Genomic DNA, 19843 nt, shown 5'->3' on the forward strand with positions numbered 1-19843 from the left:
AAGAGTCGCAGATTGCTTAACTCTGGAGCTCTGAGAATGGAGCGGCAAGAGGTGTTCCGCTTTCGTCACAAACAGTGCACCAGAGCGCTTGGTAACGGGCACAACGAATCGCGTTTTCAGGATAGTGAGCATTCACGCCTAGTGCTGGCAATGCACGAGCACTGCCAAAAGGCAAAGGAAGGCGCTGAGCATGCGGCTTGTGCGCAAAGCTTTCAGACTGCCAGAGGACCTTAGCTGTGGTAAGCCGGCTTGCTCATTTGACGTTAGGTGTCACCTTCAAGAACTTCGCCCGCATCCGGTTTATGCTGCTACCTGTTTTTAGGCGACAACAAAGGCACATGTAGCAAATGTTTTTTCCTGTTTCATTTTGCTATGCTACGCTCTTCTGTGGCTCTTTAGTGCTTGCCAATCTGCTATGTGCGTGCTGCTGCTTCCATCTGACAAAGAGCACAGCCTTGTGACAGCAGCTTTCAACTTGCCTAAGAAAGAGCTTGGCCATTTAGATGTGCTGCAAATCTGTGTGTGTGTAAGGTGCAGGTGCAAGCTCCTCACAAAGGTGTTCTCCCCCTTCAGTTTCTATTTGACAGACGCATTGGAAATGTTTTCCTCTGGCATTCGCATCAAGAGTCGCAGATTGCTTAACTCTGGAGCTCTGAGAATGGAGCGGCAAGAGGTGTTCCGCTTTCGTCATAAACAGTGCTCCAGAGCGCTTGGTAACGGGCACAACGAATCGCGTTTTCAGGATAGTGAGCATTCACGCCTAGTGCTGGCAATGCAGGAGCACTGCCAAAAGGCAATGGAAGGCGCTTAGCATCCAGCTTGTGCGCAAAGCTTTCAGACTGCCAGAGGACCGTAGCTGTGGTAAGCCGGCTTGCTCATTTGACATTAGCTGTCACCTGCAAGAACTTCACCCGCATCTGGTTTATGCTGCTACTTGTTGTTAGTCGACAACAAGGGCACATGTAGCAAATGCTTTTTCCTGCCCCATTTTACTAGACCACTCTCTTCTGTGGCTCTATAGTGCTTGCCAAACTGCTATGTGCGTGCTGCTGCTTCCATCTGACAAGGAGCACAGCCTTCTGACAGCAGCTTTCAACTTGCCTAAGAAAGAGCTTGGCCATTTAGATGTGCTGCAAATATGTGTGTGTGTAAGGTGCAGGTGCAAGCTTTTCACCAAGGTGTTCTCCCCCTTCAGTTTCTCCCTGCCAGACACATTGGAAATGTTTTCCTTGGCATTCGCATCAAGAGTCGCAGATTGCTTAACTCTGGAGCTCTGAGAATGGAGCGGCAAGATGTGTTCCGCTTTCGTCATAAACAGTGCTCCAGAGCGCTTGGTAACGGGCACAACGAATCGCGTTTTCAGGATAGTGAGCATTCACGCCTAGTGCTGGCAATGCACGAGCACTGCCAAAAGGCAATGGAAGGCGCTTAGCATCCAGCTTGTGCGCAAAGCTTTCAGACTGCCAGAGGACCATAGCTGTGGTAAGCCGGCTTGCTCATTTGACGTTAGATGTCACCTGCAAGAACTTCACCCGCATCTGGTTTATGCTGCTACTTGTTGTTAGTCGACAACAAGGGCACATGTAGCAAATGCTTTTTCCTGCCCCATTTTACTAGACCACGCTCTTCTGTGGCTCTTTAGTGCTTGCCAAACTGCTATGTGCGTGCTGCTGCTCCCATCTGACAAGGAGCACAGCCTTCTGACAGCAGGTTTCAACTTGCCCAAGAAAGAGCTTGGCCATTTAGATGTGCTGCAAATCTCTGTGTGTGTAAGCTGCAGGTGCAAGCTCCTGACAAAGGTTTTCTCCAGGTTCAGTTTCTCCCTGCCAAACACATTGGAAATGTTTTCCTCTGGCATTCGCATCAAGAGTCGCAGATTGCTTAACTCTGGAGCTCTGAGAATAGAGCGGCAAGATGTGTTCCAGTTTCGTCATAAGCAGTGCTGCAGAGCGCTCGGTACCAGGCACAAAGAATCGTGTTTTCAGGATAGTGAGCATTCACGCCTAGTGCTGGCAATGCAGGAGCACTGCCAAAAGGCAAAGGAAGGCGCTTAGCATGCGGCTTGTGCGCAAAGCTTTCAGACTGCCAGAGGACCGTAGCTGTGGTAAGCCGGCTTGCTCATTTGACGTTCGGTGTCACCTTCAAGAACTTCGCCCGCATCCGGTTTATGCTGCTACCTGTTGTTAGGCGACAACAAGGGCACATGTAGCAAATGTTTTTTCCTGTTTCATTTTGCTATGCTACGCTCTTCTGTGGCTCTTTAGTGCTTGCCAATCTGCTATGTGCGTGCTGTTGCTTCCATCTGACAAGGAGCACAGCCTTGTGACAGCAGCTTTCAACTTGCCTAAGAAAGAGCTTGGCCATTTAGATGTGCTGCAAATATGTGTGTGTGTAAGGTGCAGGTGCAAGCTTTTAACCAAGGTGTTCTCCCCCTTCAGTTTCTCCCTGCCAGACACATTGGAAATGTTTTCCTCTATCATTCGCACCAAGAGTCGCAGATTACTTAACTCAGGAGCTCTGAGAATGGAGCGGCAAAATGTGTTCCGCTTTCGTCATAAACAGTGCTCCAGAGCACTTGGCACTGCGCACAAGGAATCGTGTGTGCGGGATAGTGACCATTCATGCCTAGTATTGGCAATGCACGAGCACTGCTAAAAGGCAAAGGAAAGCGCTTAGCATGCGGCTTGTGTGCAAAGCTTTCAGACTGCCAGAGGACCGTAGCTGTGGTAAGCCGGCTTGCTCATTTGACGTTAGATGTCACCTGCAAGAACTTCACCCGCATCTGCTTTATGCTGCTACCTGTGGTTGAGCGACAACAAGGGCACATGTAGCAAATGCTTTTTCCTGCCCCGTTTTGCTAGACCACGCTCTTCTGTGGCTCTTTAGTGCTTGCCAAACTGCTATGTGCGTGCTGCTGCTTCCATCTGACAAGGAGCACAGCCTTCTGACAGCAGCTTTCAACTTGCCTAAGAAAGAGCTTGGCCATTTAGATATGCTGCAAATCTGTGTGTGTGTAAGGTGCAGGTGCAAGCTCCTGAGAAAGGTTTTCTCCAGCTTCAGTTTCTCCCTGCCAGACACATTGGAAATGTTTTCCTCTGGCATTCGCATCAAGAGTCGCAGATTGCTTAACTCTGGAGCTCTGAGAATGGAGCGGCAAGAGGTGTTCCGCTTTCGTCACAAACAGTGCACCAGAGCGCTTGGTAACGGGCACAACGAATCGCGTTTTCAGGATAGTGAGCATTCACGCCTAGTGCTGGCAATGCACGAGCACTGCCAAAAGGCAAAGGAAGGCGCTGAGCATGCGGCTTGTGCGCAAAGCTTTCAGACTGCCAGAGGACCTTAGCTGTGGTAAGCCGGCTTGCTCATTTGACGTTAGGTGTCACCTTCAAGAACTTCGCCCGCATCCGGTTTATGCTGCTACCTGTTGTTAGGCGACAACAAAGGCACATGTAGCAAATGTTTTTTCCTGTTTCATTTTGCTATGCTACGCTCTTCTGTGGCTCTTTAGTGCTTGCCAATCTGCTATGTGGGTGCTGCTGCTTCCATCTGACAAAGAGCACAGCCTTCTGACAGCAGCTTTCAACTTGCCTAAGAAAGAGCTTGGCCATTTAGATGTGCTGCAAATCTGTGTGTGTGTAAGGTGCAGGTGCAAGCTCCTCACAAAGGTGTTCTCCCCCTTCAGTTTCTATTTGACAGACGCATTGGAAATGTTTTCCTCTGGCATTCGCATCAAGAGTCGCAGATTGCTTAACTCTGGAGCTCTGAGAATGGAGCGGCAAGAGGTGTTCCGCTTTCGTCATAAACAGTGCTCCAGAGCGCTTGGTAACGGGCACAACGAATCGCGTTTTCAGGATAGTGAGCATTCACGCCTAGTGCTGGCAATGCAGGAGCACTGCCAAAAGGCAATGGAAGGCGCTTAGCATCCAGCTTGTGCGCAAAGCTTTCAGACTGCCAGAGGACCTTAGCTGTGGTAAGCCGGCTTGCTCATTTGACATTAGCTGTCACCTGCAAGAACTTCACCCGCATCTGCTTTATGCTGCTACTTGTTGTTAGTCGACAACAAGGGCACATGTAGCAAATGCTTTTTCCTGCCCCATTTTACTAGACCACTCTCTTCTGTGGCTCTATAGTGCTTGCCAAACTGCTATGTGCGTGCTGCTGCTTCCATCTGACAAGGAGCACAGCCTTCTGACAGCAGCTTTCAACTTGCCTAAGAAAGAGCTTGGCCATTTAGATGTGCTGCAAATATGTGTGTGTGTAAGGTGCAGGTGCAAGCTTTTCACCAAGGTGTTCTCCCCCTTCAGTTTCTCCCTGCCAGACACATTGGAAATGTTTTCCTTGGCATTCGCATCAAGAGTCGCAGATTGCTTAACTCTGGAGCTCTGAGAATGGAGCGGCAAGATGTGTTCCGCTTTCGTCATAAACAGTGCTCCAGAGCGCTTGGTAACGGGCACAACGAATCGCGTTTTCAGGATAGTGAGCATTCACGCCTAGTGCTGGCAATGCACGAGCACTGCCAAAAGGCAATGGAAGGCGCTGAGCATGCGGCTTGTGCGCAAAGCTTTCAGACTGCCAGAGGACCGTAGCTGTGGTAAGCCGGCTTGCTCATTTGACGTTAGGTGTCACCTTCAAGAACTTCGCCCGCATCCGGTTTATGCTGCTACCTGTTGTTAGGCGACAACAAGGGCACATGTAGCAAATGTTTTTTCCTGTTTCATTTTGCTAGGCTACGCTCTTCTGTGGCTCTTTAGTGCTTGCCAATCTGCTATGTGCGTGCTGCTGCTTCCATCTGACAAGGAGCACAGCCTTGTGACAGCAGCTTTCAACTTGCCTAAGAAAAAGCTTGGCCATTTAGATGTGCTGCAAATATGTGTGTGTGTAAGGTGCAGGTGCAAGCTTTTCACCAAGGTGTTCTCCCCCTTCAGTTTCTATTTGCCAGACGCATTAGAAATGTTTTCCTCTGGCATTCGCATCAAGAGTCGCAGATTGCTTAACTCTGGAGCTCTGAGAATGGAGCGGCAAGATGTGTTCCGCTTTCGTCATAAACAGTGCTCCAGAGCGCTTGGTAACGGGCACAACGAATCGTGTGTGCGGGATAGTGAGCATTCACGCCTAGTGCTGGCAATGCACGAGCACTGCTAAAAGGCAAAGGAAAGCGCTTAGCATGCGGCTTGTGTGCAAAGCTTTCAGACTGCCAGAGGACCGTAGCTGTGGTAAGCCGGCTTGCTCATTTGACGTTAGATGTCACCTGCAAGAACTTCACCCGCATCTGCTTTATGCTGCTACCTGTGGTTGAGCGACAACAAGGGCACATGTAGCAAATGCTTTTTCCTGCCCCGTTTTGTTAGACCACGCTCTTCTGTGGCTCTTTAGTGCTTGCCAAACTGCTATGTGCGTGCTGCTGCTTCCATCTGACAAGGAGCACAGCCTTCTGACAGCAGCTTTCAACTTGCCTAAGAAAGAGCTTGGCCATTTAGATATGCTGCAAATCTGTGTGTGTGTAAGGTGCAGGTGCAAGCTCCTGAGAAAGGTTTTCTCCAGCTTCAGTTTCTCCCTGCCAGACACATTGGAAATGTTTTCCTTGGCATTCGCATCAAGAGTCGCAGATTGCTTAGCTCTGGAGCTCTGAGAATGGAGCGGCAAGAGGTGTTCCGCTTTCGTCACAAACAGTGCACCAGAGCGCTTGGTAACGGGCACAACGAATCGCGTTTTCAGGATAGTGAGCATTCACGCCTAGTGCTGGCAATGCACGAGCACTGCCAAAAGGCAATGGAAGGCGCTGAGCATGCGGCTTGTGCGCAAAGCTTTCAGACTGCCAGAGGACCGTAGCTGTGGTAAGCCGGCTTGCTCATTTGACGTTAGGTGTCACCTTCAAGAACTTCGCCCGCATCCGGTTTATGCTGCTACTTGTTGTTAGGCGACAACAAAGGCACATGTAGCAAATGTTTTTTCCTGTTTCATTTTGCTATGCTACGCTCTTCTGTGGCTCTTTAGTGCTTGCCAATCTGCTATGTGCGTGCTGCTGCTTCCATCTGACAAGGAGCACAGCCTTCTGACAGCAGCTTTCAACTTGCCTAAGAAAGAGCTTGGCCATTTAGATGTGCTGCAAATATGTGTGTGTGTAAGGTGCAGGTGCAAGCTTTTCACCAAGGTGTTCTCCCCCTTCAGTTTCTATTTGCCAGACGCATTAGAAATGTTTTCCTCTGGCATTCGCATCAAGAGTCGCAGATTGCTTAACTCTGGAGCTCTGAGAATGGAGCGGCAAGATGTGTTCCGCTTTCGTCATAAACAGTGCTCCAGAGCGCTTGGTAACGGGCACAACGAATCGTGTGTGCGGGATAGTGAGCATTCACGCCTAGTGCTGGCAATGCACGAGCACTGCCAAAAGGCAATGGAAGGCGCTTAGCATCCAGCTTGTGCGCAAAGCTTTCAGACTGCCAGAGGACCGTAGTTGTGGTAAGCCCGCTTGCTCATTTGACGTTAGATGTCACCTGCAAGAACTTCACCCGCATCTGGTTTATGCTGCTACTTGTTGTTAGTCGACAACAAGGGCACATGTAGCAAATGCTTTTTCCTGCCCCATTTTACTAGACCACGCTCTTCTGTGGCTCTTTAGTGCTTGCCAAACTGCTATGTGCGTGCTGCTGCTCCCATCTGACAAGGAGCACAGCCTTCTGACAGCAGCTTTCAACTTGCCTAAGAAAGAGCTTGGCCATTTAGATATGCTGCAAATCTGTGTGTGTGTAAGGTGCAGGTGCAAGCTCCTGAGAAAGGTTTTCTCCAGCTTCAGTTTCTCCCTGCCAAACACATTGGAAATGTTTTCCTTGGCATTCGCATCAAGAGTCGCAGATTGCTTAACTCTGGAGCTCTGAGAATGGAGCGGCAAGAGGTGTTCCGCTTTCGTCACAAACAGTGCACCAGAGCGCTTGGTAACGGGCACAACGAATCGCGTTTTCAGGATAGTGAGCATTCACGCCTAGTATTGGCAATGCACGAGCACTGCTAAAAGGCAAAGGAAAGCGCTTAGCATGCGGCTTGTGTGCAAAGCTTTCAGACTGCCAGAGGACCGTAGCTGTGGTAAGCCGGCTTGCTCATTTGACGTTAGATGTCACCTGCAAGAACTTCACCCGCATCTGCTTTATGCTGCTACCTGTGGTTGAGCGACAACAAGGGCACATGTAGCAAATGCTTTTTCCTGCCCCGTTTTGTTAGACCACGCTCTTCTGTGGCTCTTTAGTGCTTGCCAAACTGCTATGTGCGTGCTGCTGCTTCCATCTGACAAGGAGCACAGCCTTCTGACAGCAGCTTTCAACTTGCCTAAGAAAGAGCTTGGCCATTTAGATATGCTGCAAATCTGTGTGTGTGTAAGGTGCAGGTGCAAGCTCCTGAGAAAGGTTTTCTCCAGCTTCAGTTTCTCCCTGCCAGACACATTGGAAATGTTTTCCTTGGCATTCGCATCAAGAGTCGCAGATTGCTTAACTCTGGAGCTCTGAGAATGGAGCGGCAAGAGGTGTTCCGCTTTCGTCACAAACAGTGCACCAGAGCGCTTGGTAACGGGCACAACGAATCGCGTTTTCAGGATAGTGAGCATTCACGCCTAGTGCTGGCAATGCACGAGCACTGCCAAAAGGCAATGGAAGGCGCTGAGCATGCGGCTTGTGCGCAAAGCTTTCAGACTGCCAGAGGACCGTAGCTGTGGTAAGCCGGCTTGCTCATTTGACGTTAGGTGTCACCTTCAAGAACTTCGCCCGCATCCGGTTTATGCTGCTACCTGTTGTTAGGCGACAACAAAGGCACATGTAGCAAATGTTTTTTCCTGTTTCATTTTGCTATGCTACGCTCTTCTGTGGCTCTTTAGTGCTTGCCAATCTGCTATGTGCGTGCTGCTGCTTCCATCTGACAAGGAGCACAGCCTTGTGACAGCAGCTTTCAACTTGCCTAAGAAAAAGCTTGGCCATTTAGATGTGCTGCAAATATGTGTGTGTGTAAGGTGCAGGTGCAAGCTTTTCACCAAGGTGTTCTCCCCCTTCAGTTTCTATTTGCCAGACGCATTGGAAATGTTTTCCTCTGGCATTCGCATCAAGAGTCGCAGATTGCTTAACTCTGGAGCTCTGAGAATGGAGCGGCAAGATGTGTTCCGCTTTCGTCATAAACAGTGCTCCAGAGCGCTTGGTAACGGGCACAACGAATCGTGTGTGCGGGATAGTGAGCATTCACGCCTAGTGCTGGCAATGCACGAGCACTGCCAAAAGGCAATGGAAGGCGCTTAGCATCCAGCTTGTGCGCAAAGCTTTCAGACTGCCAGAGGACCGTAGCTGTGGTAAGCCCGCTTGCTCATTTGACGTTAGATGTCACCTGCAAGAACTTCACCCGCATCTGGTTTATGCTGCTACTTGTTGTTAGTCGACAACAAGGGCACATGTAGCAAATGCTTTTTCCTGCCCCATTTTACTAGACCACGCTCTTCTGTGGCTCTTTAGTGCTTGCCAAACTGCTATGTGCGTGCTGCTGCTCCCATCTGACAAGGAGCACAGCCTTCTGACAGCAGCTTTCAACTTGCCTAAGAAAGAGCTTGGCCATTTAGATATGCTGCAAATCTGTGTGTGTGTAAGGTGCAGGTGCAAGCTCCTGAGAAAGGTTTTCTCCAGCTTCAGTTTCTCCCTGCCAAACACATTGGAAATGTTTTCCTTGGCATTCGCATCAAGAGTCGCAGATTGCTTAACTCTGGAGCTCTGAGAATGGAGCGGCAAGAGGTGTTCCGCTTTCGTCACAAACAGTGCACCAGAGCGCTTGGTAACGGGCACAACGAATCGCGTTTTCAGGATAGTGAGCATTCACGCCTAGTATTGGCAATGCACGAGCACTGCTAAAAGGCAAAGGAAAGCGCTTAGCATGCGGCTTGTGTGCAAAGCTTTCAGACTGCCAGAGGACCGTAGCTGTGGTAAGCCGGCTTGCTCATTTGACGTTAGATGTCACCTGCAAGAACTTCACCCGCATCTGCTTTATGCTGCTACCTGTGGTTGAGCGACAACAAGGGCACATGTAGCAAATGCTTTTTCCTGCCCCGTTTTGTTAGACCACGCTCTTCTGTGGCTCTTTAGTGCTTGCCAAACTGCTATGTGCGTGCTGCTGCTTCCATCTGACAAGGAGCACAGCCTTCTGACAGCAGCTTTCAACTTGCCTAAGAAAGAGCTTGGCCATTTAGATATGCTGCAAATCTGTGTGTGTGTAAGGTGCAGGTGCAAGCTCCTGAGAAAGGTTTTCTCCAGCTTCAGTTTCTCCCTGCCAGACACATTGGAAATGTTTTCCTTGGCATTCGCATCAAGAGTCGCAGATTGCTTAACTCTGGAGCTCTGAGAATGGAGCGGCAAGAGGTGTTCCGCTTTCGTCACAAACAGTGCACCAGAGCGCTTGGTAACGGGCACAACGAATCGCGTTTTCAGGATAGTGAGCATTCACGCCTAGTGCTGGCAATGCACGAGCACTGCCAAAAGGCAATGGAAGGCGCTGAGCATGCGGCTTGTGCGCAAAGCTTTCAGACTGCCAGAGGACCGTAGCTGTGGTAAGCCGGCTTGCTCATTTGACGTTAGGTGTCACCTTCAAGAACTTCGCCCGCATCCGGTTTATGCTGCTACCTGTTGTTAGGCGACAACAAAGGCACATGTAGCAAATGTTTTTTCCTGTTTCATTTTGCTATGCTACGCTCTTCTGTGGCTCTTTAGTGCTTGCCAATCTGCTATGTGCGTGCTGCTGCTTCCATCTGACAAGGAGCACAGCCTTGTGACAGCAGCTTTCGACTTGCCTAAGAAAAAGCTTGGCCATTTAGATGTGCTGCAAATATGTGTGTGTGTAAGGTGCAGGTGCAATCTTTTCACCAAGGTGTTCTCCCCCTTCAGTTTCTATTTGCCAGACGCATTGGAAATGTTTTCCTCTGGCATTCGCATCAAGAGTCGCAGATTGCTTAACTCTGGAGCTCTGAGAATGGAGCGGCAAGATGTGTTCCGCTTTCGTCATAAACAGTGCTCCAGAGCGCTTGGTAACGGGCACAACGAATCGTGTGTGCGGGATAGTGAGCATTCACGCCTAGTGCTGGCAATGCACGAGCACTGCCAAAAGGCAATGGAAGGCGCTTAGCATCCAGCTTGTGCGCAAAGCTTTCAGACTGCCAGAGGACCATAGCTGTGGTAAGCCGGCTTGCTCATTTGACGTTAGATGTCACCTGCAAGAACTTCACCCGCATCTGGTTTATGCTGCTACTTGTTGTTAGTCGACAACAAGGGCACATGTAGCAAATGCTTTTTCCTGCCCCATTTTACTAGACCACGCTCTTCTGTGGCTCTTTAGTGCTTGCCAAACTGCTATGTGCGTGCTGCTGCTCCCATCTGACAAGGAGCACAGCCTTCTGACAGCAGGTTTCAACTTGCCCAAGAAAGAGCTTGGCCATTTAGATGTGCTGCAAATCTCTGTGTGTGTAAGCTGCAGGTGCAAGCTCCTGACAAAGGTTTTCTCCAGGTTCAGTTTCTCCCTGCCAAACACATTGGAAATGTTTTCCTCTGGCATTCGCATCAAGAGTCGCAGATTGCTTAACTCTGGAGCTCTGAGAATAGAGCGGCAAGATGTGTTCCAGTTTCGTCATAAGCAGTGCTGCAGAGCGCTCGGTACCAGGCACAAAGAATCGTGTTTTCAGGATAGTGAGCATTCACGCCTAGTGCTGGCAATGCAGGAGCACTGCCAAAAGACAAAGGAAGGCGCTTAGCATGCGGCTTGTGCGCAAAGCTTTCAGACTGCCAGAGGACCGTAGCTGTGGTAAGCCGGCTTGCTCATTTGACGTTCGGTGTCACCTTCAAGAACTTCGCCCGCATCCGGTTTATGCTGCTACCTGTTGTTAGGCGACAACAAGGGCACATGTAGCAAATGTTTTTTCCTGTTTCATTTTGCTATGCTACGCTCTTCTGTGGCTCTTTAGTGCTTGCCAATCTGCTATGTGCGTGCTGTTGCTTCCATCTGACAAGGAGCACAGCCTTGTGACAGCAGCTTTCAACTTGCCTAAGAAAGAGCTTGGCCATTTAGATGTGCTGCAAATATGTGTGTGTGTAAGGTGCAGGTGCAAGCTTTTAACCAAGGTGTTCTCCCCCTTCAGTTTCTCCCTGCCAGACACATTGGAAATGTTTTCCTCTATCATTCGCACCAAGAGTCGCAGATTACTTAACTCAGGAGCTCTGAGAATGGAGCGGCAAAATGTGTTCCGCTTTCGTCATAAACAGTGCTCCAGAGCACTTGGCACTGCGCACAAGGAATCGTGTGTGCGGGATAGTGACCATTCATGCCTAGTATTGGCAATGCACGAGCACTGCTAAAAGGCAAAGGAAAGCGCTTAGCATGCGGCTTGTGTGCAAAGCTTTCAGACTGCCAGAGGACCGTAGCTGTGGTAAGCCGGCTTGCTCATTTGACGTTAGATGTCACCTGCAAGAACTTCACCCGCATCTGCTTTATGCTGCTACCTGTGGTTGAGGGACAACAATGGCACATGTAGCAAATGCTTTTTCCTCCCCCGTTTTGCTAGACCACGCTCTTCTGTGGCTCTTTAGTGCTTGCCAATCTGCTATGTGCGTGCTGCTGCTTCCATCTGACAAGGAGCACAGCCTTGTGACAGCAGCTTTCAACTTGCCTAAGAAAAAGCTTGGCCATTTAGATGTGCTGCAAATATGTGTGTGTGTAAGGTGCAGGTGCAAGCTTTTCACCAAGGTGTTCTCCCCCTTCAGTTTCTATTTGTCAGACGCATTGGAAATGTTTTCCTCTGGCATTCGCATCAAGAGTCGCAGATTGCTTAACTCTGGAGCTCTGAGAATGGAGCGGCAAGATGTGTTCCGCTTTCGTCATAAACAGTGCTCCAGAGCGCTTGGTAACGGGCACAACGAATCGTGTGTGCGGGATAGTGAGCATTCACGCCTAGTGCTGGCAATGCACGAGCACTGCCAAAAGGCAATGGAAGGCGCTTAGCATCCAGCTTGTGCGCAAAGCTTTCAGACTGCCAGAGGACCATAGCTGTGGTAAGCCGGCTTGGTCATTTGACGTTAGATGTCACCTGCAAGAACTTCACCCGCATCTGGTTTATGCTGCTACTTGTTGTTAGTCGACAACAAGGGCACATGTAGCAAATGCTTTTTCCTGCCCCATTTTACTAGACCACGCTCTTCTGTGGCTCTTTAGTGCTTGCCAAACTGCTATGTGCGTGCTGCTGCTCCCATCTGACAAGGAGCACAGCCTTCTGACAGCAGCTTTCAACTTGCCCAAGAAAGAGCTTGGCCATTTAGATGTGCTGCAAATCTCTGTGTGTGTAAGCTGCAGGTGCAAGCTCCTGACAAAGGTTTTCTCCAGCTTCAGTTTCTCCCTGCCAGACACATTGGAAATGTTTTCCTTGGCATTCGCATCAAGAGTCGCAGATTGCTTAACTCTGGAGCTCTGAGAATGGAGCGGCAAGAGGTGTTCCGCTTTCGTCACAAACAGTGCACCAGAGCGCTTGGTAACGGGCACAACGAATCGCGTTTTCAGGATAGTGAGCATTCACGCCTAGTGCTGGCAATGCACGAGCACTGCCAAAAGGCAAAGGAAGGCGCTGAGCATGCGGCTTGTGCGCAAAGCTTTCAGACTGCCAGAGGACCGTAGCTGTGGTAAGCCGGCTTGCTCATTTGACGTTAGGTGTCACCTTCAAGAACTTCGCCCGCATCCGGTTTATGCTGCTACCTGTTTTTAGGCGACAACAAAGGCACATGTAGCAAATGTTTTTTCCTGTTTCATTTTGCTATGCTACGCTCTTCTGTGGCTCTTTAGTGCTTGCCAATCTGCTATGTGCGTGCTGCTGCTTCCATCTGACAAAGAGCACAGCCTTGTGACAGCAGCTTTCAACTTGCCTAAGAAAGAGCTTGGCCATTTAGATGTGCTGCAAATCTGTGTGTGTGTAAGGTGCAGGTGCAAGCTCCTCACAAAGGTGTTCTCCCCCTTCAGTTTCTATTTGACAGACGCATTGGAAATGTTTTCCTCTGGCATTCGCATCAAGAGTCGCAGATTGCTTAACTCTGGAGCTCTGAGAATGGAGCGGCAAGAGGTGTTCCGCTTTCGTCATAAACAGTGCTCCAGAGCGCTTGGTAACGGGCACAACGAATCGCGTTTTCAGGATAGTGAGCATTCACGCCTAGTGCTGGCAATGCAGGAGCACTGCCAAAAGGCAATGGAAGGCGCTTAGCATCCAGCTTGTGCGCAAAGCTTTCAGACTGCCAGAGGACCGTAGCTGTGGTAAGCCGGCTTGCTCATTTGACATTAGCTGTCACCTGCAAGAACTTCACCCGCATCTGGTTTATGCTGCTACTTGTTGTTAGTCGACAACAAGGGCACATGTAGCAAATGCTTTTTCCTGCCCCATTTTACTAGACCACTCTCTTCTGTGGCTCTATAGTGCTTGCCAAACTGCTATGTGCGTGCTGCTGCTTCCATCTGACAAGGAGCACAGCCTTCTGACAGCAGCTTTCAACTTGCCTAAGAAAGAGCTTGGCCATTTAGATGTGCTGCAAATATGTGTGTGTGTAAGGTGCAGGTGCAAGCTTTTCACCAAGGTGTTCTCCCCCTTCAGTTTCTCCCTGCCAGACACATTGGAAATGTTTTCCTCTATCATTCGCACCAAGAGTCGCAGATTGCTTAACTCTGGAGCTCTGAGAATGGAGCGGCAAGATGTGTTCCGCTTTCGTCATAAACAGTGCTCCAGAGCACTTGGCACTGCGCACAAGGAATCGTGTGTGCGGGATAGTGACCATTCATGCCTAGTATTGGCAATGCACGAGCACTGCTAAAAGGCAAAGGAAAGCGCTTAGCATGCGGCTTGTGTGCAAAGCTTTCAGACTGCCAGAGGACCGTAGCTGTGGTAAGCCGGCTTGCTCATTTGACGTTAGATGTCACCTGCAAGAACTTCACCCGCATCTGCTTTATGCTGCTACCTGTGGTTGAGCGACAACAAGGGCACATGTAGCAAATGCTTTTTCCTCCCACGTTTTGCTAGACCACGCTCTTCTGTGGCTCTTTAGTGCTTGCCAAACTGCTATGTGCGTGCTGCTGCTTCCATCTGACAAGGAGCACAGCCTTCTGACAGCAGCTTTCAACTTGCCTAAGAAAGAGCTTGGCCATTTAGATATGCTGCAAATCTGTGTGTGTGTAAGGTGCAGGTGCAAGCTCCTGAGAAAGGTTTTCTCCAGCTTCAGTTTCTCCCTGCCAGACACATTGGAAATGTTTTCCTCTGGCATTCGCATCAAGAGTCGCAGATTGCTTAACTCTGGAGCTCTGAGAATGGAGCGGCAAGAGGTGTTCCGCTTTCGTCACAAACAGTGCACCAGAGCGCTTGGTAACGGGCACAACGAATCGCGTTTTCAGGATAGTGAGCATTCACGCCTAGTGCTGGCAATGCACGAGCACTGCCAAAAGGCAAAGGAAGGCGCTGAGCATGCGGCTTGTGCGCAAAGCTTTCAGACTGCCAGAGGACCTTAGCTGTGGTAAGCCGGCTTGCTCATTTGACGTTAGGTGTCACCTTCAAGAACTTCGCCCGCATCCGGTTTATGCTGCTACCTGTTGTTAGGCGACAACAAAGGCACATGTAGCAAATGTTTTTTCCTGTTTCATTTTGCTATGCTACGCTCTTCTGTGGCTCTTTAGTGCTTGCCAATCTGCTATGTGCGTGCTGCTGCTTCCATCTGACAAAGAGCACAGCCTTCTGACAGCAGCTTTCAACTTGCCTAAGAAAGAGCTTGGCCATTTAGATGTGCTGCAAATATGTGTGTGTGTAAGGTGCAGGTGCAAGCTTTTCACCAAGGTGTTCTCCCCCTTCAGTTTCTCCCTGCCAGACACATTGGAAATGTTTTCCTTGGCATTCGCATCAAGAGTCGCAGATTGCTTAACTCTGGAGCTCTGAGAATGGAGCGGCAAGATGTGTTCCGCTTTCGTCATAAACAGTGCTCCAGAGCGCTTGGTAACGGGCACAACGAATCGCGTTTTCAGGATAGTGAGCATTCACGCCTAGTGCTGGCAATGCACGAGCACTGCCAAAAGGCAATGGAAGGCGCTGAGCATGCGGCTTGTGCGCAAAGCTTTCAGACTGCCAGAGGACCGTAGCTGTGGTAAGCCGGCTTGCTCATTTGACGTTAGGTGTCACCTTCAAGAACTTCGCCCGCATCCGGTTTATGCTGCTACCTGTTGTTAGGCGACAACAAGGGCACATGTAGCAAATGTTTTTTCCTGTTTCATTTTGCTATGCTACGCTCTTCTGTGGCTCTTTAGTGCTTGCCAATCTGCTATGTGCGTGCTGCTGCTTCCATCTGACAAGGAGCACAGCCTTGTGACAGCAGCTTTCAACTTGCCTAAGAAAAAGCTTGGCCATTTAGATGTGCTGCAAATATGTGTGTGTGTTAAGGTGCAGGTGCAAGCTTTTCACCAAGGTGTTCTCCCCCTTCAGTTTCTATTTGCCAGACGCATTAGAAATGTTTTCCTCTGGCATTCGCATCAAGAGTCGCAGATTGCTTAACTCTGGAGCTCTGAGAATGGAGCGGCAAGAGGTGTTCCGCTTTCGTCATAAACAGTGCTCCAGAGCGCTTGGTAACGGGCACAACGAATCGTGTGTGCGGGATAGTGAGCATTCACGCCTAGTGCTGGCAATGCACGAGCACTGCCAAAAGGCAATGGAAGGCGCTTAGCATCCAGCTTGTGCGCAAAGCTTTCAGACTGCCAGAGGACCGTAGCTGTGGTAAGCCGGCTTGCTCATTTGACGTTAGATGTCACCTGCAAGAACTTCACCCGCATCTGGTTTATGCTGCTACTTGTTGTTAGTCGACAACAAGGGCACATGTAGCAAATGCTTTTTCCTGCCCCATTTTACTAGACCACGCTCTTCTGTGGCTCTTTAGTGCTTGCCAAACTGCTATGTGCGTGCTGCTGCTCCCATCTGACAAGGAGCACAGCCTTGTGACAGCAGCTTTCAACTTGCCTAAGAAAGAGCTTGGCCATTTAGATATGCTGCAAATCTGTGTGTGTGCAAGGTGCAGGTGCAAGCTCCTGAGAAAGGTTTTCTCCAGCTTCAGTTTCTCCCTGCCAAACACATTGGAAATGTTTTCCTTGGCATTCGCATCAAGAGTCGCAGATTGCTTAACTCTGGAGCTCTGAGAATGGAGCGGCAAGAGGTGTTCCGCTTTCGTCACAAACAGTGCACCAGAGCGCTTGGTAACGGGCACAACGAATCGCGTTTTCAGGATAGTGAGCATTCACGCCTAGTATTGGCAATGCACGAGCACTGCTAAAAGGCAAAGGAAAGCGCTTAGCATGCGGCTTGTGTGCAAAGCTTTCAGACTGCCAGAGGACCGTAGCTGTGGTAAGCCGGCTTGCTCATTTGACGTTAGATGTCACCTGCAAGAACTTCACCCGCATCTGCTTTATGCTGCTACCTGTGGTTGAGCGACAACAAGGGCACATGTAGCAAATGCTTTTTCCTGCCCCGTTTTGTTAGACCACGCTCTTCTGTGGCTCTTTAGTGCTTGCCAAACTGCTATGTGCGTGCTGCTGCTTCCATCTGACAAGGAGCACAGCCTTCTGACAGCAGCTTTCAACTTGCCTAAGAAAGAGCTTGGCCATTTAGATATGCTGCAAATCTGTGTGTGTGTAAGGTGCAGGTGCAAGCTCCTGAGAAAGGTTTTCTCCAGCTTCAGTTTCTCCCTGCCAGACACATTGGAAATGTTTTCCTTGGCATTCGCATCAAGAGTCGCAGATTGCTTAACTCTGGAGCTCTGAGAATGGAGCGGCAAGAGGTGTTCCGCTTTCGTCACAAACAGTGCACCAGAGCGCTTGGTAACGGGCACAACGAATCGCGTTTTCAGGATAGTGAGCATTCACGCCTAGTGCTGGCAATGCACGAGCACTGCCAAAAGGCAATGGAAGGCGCTGAGCATGCGGCTTGTGCGCAAAGCTTTCAGACTGCCAGAGGACCGTAGCTGTGGTAAGCCGGCTTGCTCATTTGACGTTAGGTGTCACCTTCAAGAACTTCGCCCGCATCCGGTTTATGCTGCTACCTGTTGTTAGGCGACAACAAAGGCACATGTAGCAAATGTTTTTTCCTGTTTCATTTTGCTATGCTACGCTCTTCTGTGGCTCTTTAGTGCTTGCCAATCTGCTATGTGCGTGCTGCTGCTTCCATCTGACAAGGAGCACAGCCTTGTGACAGCAGCTTTCAACTTGCCTAAGAAAAAGCTTGGCCATTTAGATGTGCTGCAAATATGTGTGTGTGTAAGGTGCAGGTGCAAGCTTTTCACCAAGGTGTTCTCCCCCTTCAGTTTCTATTTGCCAGACGCATTGGAAATGTTTTCCTCTGGCATTCGCATCAAGAGTCGCAGATTGCTTAACTCTGGAGCTCTGAGAATGGAGCGGCAAGATGTGTTCCGCTTTCGTCATAAACAGTGCTCCAGAGCGCTTGGTAACGGGCACAACGAATCGCGTTTTCAGGATAGTGAGCATTCACGCCTAGTGCTGGCAATGCACGAGCACTGCCAAAAGGCAATGGAAGGCGCTTAGCATCCAGCTTGTGCGCAAAGCTTTCAGACTGCCAGAGGACCATAGCTGTGGTAAGCCCGCTTGCTCATTTGACGTTAGATGTCACCTGCAAGAACTTCACCCGCATCTGGTTTATGCTGCTACTTGTTGTTAGTCGACAACAAGGGCACATGTAGCAAATGCTTTTTCCTGCCCCATTTTACTAGACCACGCTCTTCTGTGGCTCTTTAGTGCTTGCCAAACTGCTATGTGCGTGCTGCTGCTCCCATCTGACAAGGAGCACAGCCTTCTGACAGCAGGTTTCAACTTGCCCAAGAAAGAGCTTGGCCATTTAGATGTGCTGCAAATCTCTGTGTGTGTAAGCTGCAGGTGCAAGCTCCTGACAAAGGTTTTCTCCAGGTTCAGTTTCTCCCTGCCAAACACATTGGAAATGTTTTCCTCTGGCATTCGCATCAAGAGTCGCAGATTGCTTAACTCTGGAGCTCTGAGAATAGAGCGGCAAGATGTGTTCCAGTTTCGTCATAAGCAGTGCTGCAGAGCGCTCGGTACCAGGCACAAAGAATCGTGTTTTCAGGATAGTGAGCATTCACGCCTAGTGCTGGCAATGCAGGAGCACTGCCAAAAGGCAAAGGAAGGCGCTTAGCATGCGGCTTGTGCGCAAAGCTTTCAGACTGCCAGAGGACCGTAGCTGTGGTAAGCCGGCTTGCTCATTTGACGTTCGGTGTCACCTTCAAGAACTTCGCCCGCATCCGGTTTATGCTGCTACCTGTTGTTAGGCGACAACAAGGGCACATGTAGCAAATGTTTTTTCCTGTTTCATTTTGCTATGCTACGCTCTTCTGTGGCTCTTTAGTGCTTGCCAATCTGCTATGTGCGTGCTGTTGCTTCCATCTGACAAGGAGCACAGCCTTGTGACAGCAGCTTTCAACTTGCCTAAGAAAGAGCTTGGCCATTTAGATGTGCTGCAAATATGTGTGTGTGTAAGGTGCAGGTGCAAGCTTTTAACCAAGGTGTTCTCCCCCTTCAGTTTCTCCCTGCCAGACACATTGGAAATGTTTTCCTCTATCATTCGCACCAAGAGTCGCAGATTACTTAACTCAGGAGCTCTGAGAATGGAGCGGCAAGAGGTGTTCCGCTTTCGTCATAAACAGTGCTCCAGAGCACTTGGCACTGCGCACAAGGAATCGTGTGTGCGGGATAGTGACCATTCATGCCTAGTATTGGCAATGCACGAGCACTGCTAAAAGGCAAAGGAAAGCGCTTAGCATGCGGCTTGTGTGCAAAGCTTTCAGACTGCCAGAGGACCGTAGCTGTGGTAAGCCGGCTTGCTCATTTGACGTTAGATGTCACCTGCAAGAACTTCACCCGCATCTGCTTTATGCTGCTACCTGTGGTTGAGGGACAACAAGGGCACATGTAGCAAATGCTTTTTCCTGCCCCGTTTTGCTAGACCACGCTCTTCTGTGGCTCTTTAGTGCTTGCCAAACTGCTATGTGCGTGCTGCTGCTTCCATCTGACAAGGAGCACAGCCTTCTGACAGCAGCTTTCAACTTGCCTAAGAAAGAGCTTGGCCATTTAGATATGCTGCAAATCTGTGTGTGTGTAAGGTGCAGGTGCAAGCTCCTGAGAAAGGTTTTCTCCAGCTTCAGTTTCTCCCTGCCAGACACATTGGAAATGTTTTCCTTGGCATTCGCATCAAGAGTCGCAGATTGCTTAACTCTGGAGCTCTGAGAATGGAGCGGCAAGAGGTGTTCCGCTTTCGTCACAAACAGTGCACCAGAGCGCTTGGTAACGGGCACAACGAATCGCGTTTTCAGGATAGTGAGCATTCACGCCTAGTGCTGGCAATGCACGAGCACTGCCAAAAGGCAATGGAAGGCGCTGAGCATGCGGCTTGTGCGCAAAGCTTTCAGACTGCCAGAGGACCGTAGCTGTGGTAAGCCGGCTTGCTCATTTGACGTTAGGTGTCACCTTCAAGAACTTCGCCCGCATCCGGTTTATGCTGCTACTTGTTGTTAGGCGACAACAAAGGCACATGTAGCAAATGTTTTTTCCTGTTTCATTTTGCTATGCTACGCTCTTCTGTGGCTCTTTAGTGCTTGCCAATCTGCTATGTGCGTGCTGCTGCTTCCATCTGACAAGGAGCACAGCCTTGTGACAGCAGCTTTCAACTTGCCTAAGAAAGAGCTTGGCCATTTAGATGTGCTGCAAATCTGTGTGTGTGTAAGGTGCAGGTGCAAGCTCCTGACAAAGGTTTTCTCCCCCTTCA

This window comes from Poecile atricapillus, chromosome 13, assembly GCF_030490865.1.
Source record: "Poecile atricapillus isolate bPoeAtr1 chromosome 13, bPoeAtr1.hap1, whole genome shotgun sequence".
In the NCBI taxonomy this organism is placed as follows: Eukaryota; Metazoa; Chordata; class Aves; order Passeriformes; family Paridae; genus Poecile; species Poecile atricapillus.